Consider the following 4689-nt stretch of genomic DNA (forward strand, 5'->3'; position numbering starts at 1 on the left):
AATCTCCGTTGATCTCTGGCTGGAGTTTCCGGTCTCACCCGAGTGAGGTCATAAAATCCCACCCTAGTGTTTCTTTTACTTTCTTTGAATATTTCTGTTTGTTTTTTTATAAAGGTGTTGGAGATGGAGAGGGGTAAAAAAGGATGATGACTGTTAGTCCAAAAATGTAGAAACCTAGAAATTAGCAGCAGGAGTAGGCCATTCAACCTTTCGCTCCTGCTCCGCCATTCAACATGATCATGGCTGATCCTCCATCTCAATGCCATACTCCCATGCTCTCCCTGTATCCTTTGACACCTTTAGTGTCTAAAAATCTATCTATTTCCTTCTTAAATTTATTCAGTGACTTGGCCTTCACAGCTTTCTGTGGTAGAGAATTCCATAGGTTCACCAACTCTGGGCAAAAACGTTTCTCCTCATCTCTGTCCTAAATGGCGTATCCTGAGACTGTGACCCCCTTCACCGGAATTCTACTTCCCCGCCCGCCATGGAATCGGAGCGGGTGAGGGGCGGCCAATGGGAATGTCCATTGACCTCGGGCAAGATTTTCCGGTCTCGGGTCAAACAAGGCTGTAAATCCCGCCCCTCGTTCTCGACTCCCCAGTCAGAGGAAGCAACATCCCTGCATCCTGTCTGTCCAGCCCTGTCAGAATTTAAATCGGATTATGTTCCAACATTTTGCTATGTTCCAATTGTGTATCAGAGTGACTGTTGGCTTTCCCATTGGCCATGGGAAGGTGGGGGACCATGAGGATTGACCTGTAGGGTCTGGTAGATTTCAGTTCCTTTCCGAGCGGCAATATATCTGCCGACCTGTTGAACTTCCACAGTCAGAGAGAGAGTTTGTCGATATTCCTACAAAAGATGATTGTTCGCAGGGGTGCTCCTTCGGTCACTGTACCTTCAATGTTTTTTTTTATTCATTCGTGGGACATGGGCGTTGCTGGCTGGGTCAGCATTTATTACCCATCCCCAGTTACCTAGTAAGCCTAGTGGCTTACTAGGCCATTTCAGAAGGCAGCTGAGAGTTAACCACATTGCAGTGGCTCTGGAGTCACATGTAGGCCAGACTAGGTAAGGACGACAGATTTCCTTCCCTAAAGGACATTACCGAATCAGATGGGTTCACCAACCTCATGGTCATCAGTAGATTATTAATTCCAGATTTTTTTTATTGAATTCTCATTCCACCACTTGCCGTGGCGGGATTCGAACCCGGGTCCCCAGAACATTAGCTGAGTTCCTGGATTAATAGTCTAGCAATAATACCACTAGAACATCGTGTGTAAAAACTTCCAGCTGCTTTTCTCACAGCACTCACACATGGGCTGACAGGTAGACAGATACCAGTAGGTCAGTAGCAAGCAAGTTTTCAACCCTCCCCTCATCCCCCCCTCCCCATCTAGGTATATTCCAACTGGAGAACCAGAATACACTAGTCTTGTCTAGACTATGACACTCAGGGTCCTTACTGCAGATGTTAATCAGGATGTGGAGATGCCGGCGTTGGACTGCGGTGGGCACGGTAAGAAGTCTCACAGCACCAGGTTAAAGTCCAACAGGTAATCAAGTCTTTACAGGTACAGTCAATGCGAGTGGAGAGAGGGTTAAGAACAGGTTAAAGAGGTGTGAATTGTCTCCAGCCAGGACAGTTAGTGAGATTTTGCAAGCCCAGGCAAGTCGTGGGAGTTACATGTAGTGTGACATGAACCCAAGATCCCGGTTGAGGCCGTCCTCATGTGTGCAGAACTTGGCTATCAGTCTCTGCTCAGCGACTCTGCATTGTCATGTGTCGTGAAGGCTGCCTTGGAGAATGCTTACCTGAAGATCAGAGGCTGAACAGCCTTGACTGCTGAAGTGTTCCCCCAGTAAGAAGTTTAACAACACCATGTTAAAGTCCAACAGGTTTATTTGGTAGCAAAAGCCACACAAGCTTTCGGAGCTCCAAGCCCCTTCTTTAGGTGAGTGGGAATTCTGTTCACAAACAGGGCATATAAAGACACAGACTCAATTTACATGAATAATGGTTGGAATGTGAATACTTACAGCTAATCAAGTCTTTAAGATACAAACAACGTGAGTAGAGAGAGCATCAAGACAGGCTAAAAAGATGTGTATTGTCTCCAGACAAGACAGCCAGTGAAACTCTGCAGGTCCAGGCAGGCTGTGGGGATTACAAATAGTGTGACATGAACCCAATATCCCGGTTGAGGCCGTCCTCATGTGTGCGGAACGTGGCTATCAGTTTCTGCTCAGCGACTCTGCGCCGTCGTGTGTCGCGAAGGCCGCCTTGGAGAATGCTTACCCGAATATCAGAGGCCGAATGCCCATGACCGCTGTGTTCCCCAACAGGAAGGGAACAGTCTTGCCTGGTGATTGTCCAGCGGTGTCCATTCATCCGTTGTCGTAGCGCCTGCATGGTCTCACCGATGTACCATGCCTCAGGACATCCTTTCCTGCAGCATATGAGGTAGACAACGTTGGCCGAGTCGCAAGATTACCTGTTGATTACCTGTTAAGACTCACATTCCAACCATTATCTTGTAATTGAGTTTGTGTCTATATATGCCCTGTTTGTGAACCAAATCCTGCACTCACCTGATGAGGGAGCAGCGCTCCGAAAGCTCGTGATACCAAATAAACCTGCTGGACTTGAACCTGGTGTTGTGAGACTGCTTACTGATGTGAATTAGTCTTTGGATTCTTTTAGCGTTACCGTCTGGAACCACAGGGAGGATTTCCACTGTTTTTTAAATACTTTTCCAATTCAATCAAATCAAGTCCAATTCAGAGTCTCAACAAGTTGAGACATTTCTGGTCCAGGCTGGCAAGACAGGGCAAGCGACCATTTACCCTGTCTTGGGCCTGATCTACATGAGCCAAGCTGATTGGAGGAGGGAAAGCACTTCCTCCTCCAAGACTTGATCTCATTTGCATCTTAGCCTAAAGGCCGAGATGCAGCTTTTAAAAATTGCTTCATATGAAACATATGAAGCTTCAATGTAACCTAATGACCTCAACCAAGTGCAGCATCCAATCCATACTACACTTGATCTTAGCCAAAAGGCCGAGATGCGATTCCACTGTTCCTTAGAGAAACCCCCCTTGCAGCCATTCCAGTCAGTGGTTCGCGATACATTCTCAGCTACCTTCAGGGTCTGGGTCCATTTTAAACATATCAAATTCAGGTCCTTTTTAAAGTCCAATATCTCTGTGTATAATTCCCAGGAGTTTTCTCCATCACCTTAACAAACTGAGACTTCATCCTAATGAAGCTGGAGGTCTGATTCAACACTTCAAGGTCAGAATGCAAATCAGAGCCAAAATCTAACAGTTTTGCAGAGTGTTTTATTCTTTGCTCAGAGGTTTGTTGCTGTAATTATCCACTGCGGTTCTCCCGGGAATATTTAAACTGCTTCCAACCACAAAGGAGTGAGCTGCTTTCGATTGAGTTCATTAAGAGGAAGGTTATTTCTCTCACAGGACAGGATTCTCCTGTTTTGGGACTAAGTGCGGATGGAGGTGGCTATGGCGGAACCTTTCCCACCAATCAGTATAAAGGGCCAAAGATGAGGGGCTTGTCTTCTGAAGAGAAATTGAACAGTTTACGTCGATGCTGTCTGGAGTTGAGAAGAATGGGGGGAGAGCAAGCTGAGGTATCCAAGATGTTAGAGGGGATTGACGGGATAGATGTAGAGTGGATGGGCCAGATTCTTCAACCTCGCCCGCAGCTGGGATTCTCCAGTCTCGCTGCAGTGAACGGAGATTTGGCTGAGCGCCAAATTCTCGCCAGCAGCACTAGTGGGACGTGAATGACTGGAAAATTCCGCCCAATGTGTCCTCTTGTGGAGCAATCTAGAACAAAAGGTCGTAATTTTAGGATAACGGTTGGCAGATTTAAAACAGAGCTGAGAAGAAACTACTTCTCTCAAAGGGTTGTGAATCTGTGGAATTCACTACCCCAGAGTGCGATGGATGCTGGGACATTGAGTAAATTTAAGGAGGAGTTAGACAGATTTTTAATTAGTAATGGGTTGAAGGGTTATGGAGAACGGGCAGGAAAGTGGAGTCGAGACCAAGACATGATCAGCCATGATCGTACTGAATAGTGGAGTTAGCTCGAGGGACTGAATGGCCTCCTCCGACTCCCAGTTCTTATGTTCTTCCTCTTTGAGCTGACTTAGTGGCAGGACCAGCTGCCCAGAAAAATAAGGAGAGGCACCATTAATGGCACAAGAGATTTGCCTGAATTATACACTTGGTTCTCAACACCATTGGTTATCCCACCATGCTCTGCTAATCCTCCAGTGTTGAACATACACCAAGATCCATATAAACAGACTGGGTGACCCGCTTTGCAGAACACCTTCAGTCTGTCCACAAACAGGACCCAAACCTTCTTGTCGCTTGCCATTTCAACACACCATCCTGATCTCCTGTCCACATGGCCGTCCTTGGCCTTTTGGCAATGGGCAGCACGGTGGCACAGTGGTTAGCACTGCTGCCTCACAGCGCAAGGGTGCCGGGTTTGGTTCCCTCTTCGGGTCACTGTCTGCGCGGAGTCTGCACGTTCTCCCCGTGTCTGCGTGGGTTTCCTCCGGGTGCTCCGGTTTCTTCCCACAGTTTGAAAGATGTGCTGGTTAGGTGGATTGGCCATGCTAAATTCTCCCTCAGCGTACCCCAGGTGCC

General features: G+C 47.3%; 1 pseudogene; it reads right to left on the reverse strand.

The window, feature by feature from the left end:
- Positions 1-2875: 2875 nt before the first annotated feature.
- Positions 2876-3079, reverse strand: LOC144491081 (U2 spliceosomal RNA; annotated as a pseudogene).
- Positions 3080-4689: the final 1610 nt, after the last annotated feature.

This window comes from Mustelus asterias, unplaced genomic scaffold (genome assembly GCF_964213995.1).
Source record: "Mustelus asterias unplaced genomic scaffold, sMusAst1.hap1.1 HAP1_SCAFFOLD_4394, whole genome shotgun sequence".
NCBI classification, from domain to species: Eukaryota; Metazoa; Chordata; class Chondrichthyes; order Carcharhiniformes; family Triakidae; genus Mustelus; species Mustelus asterias.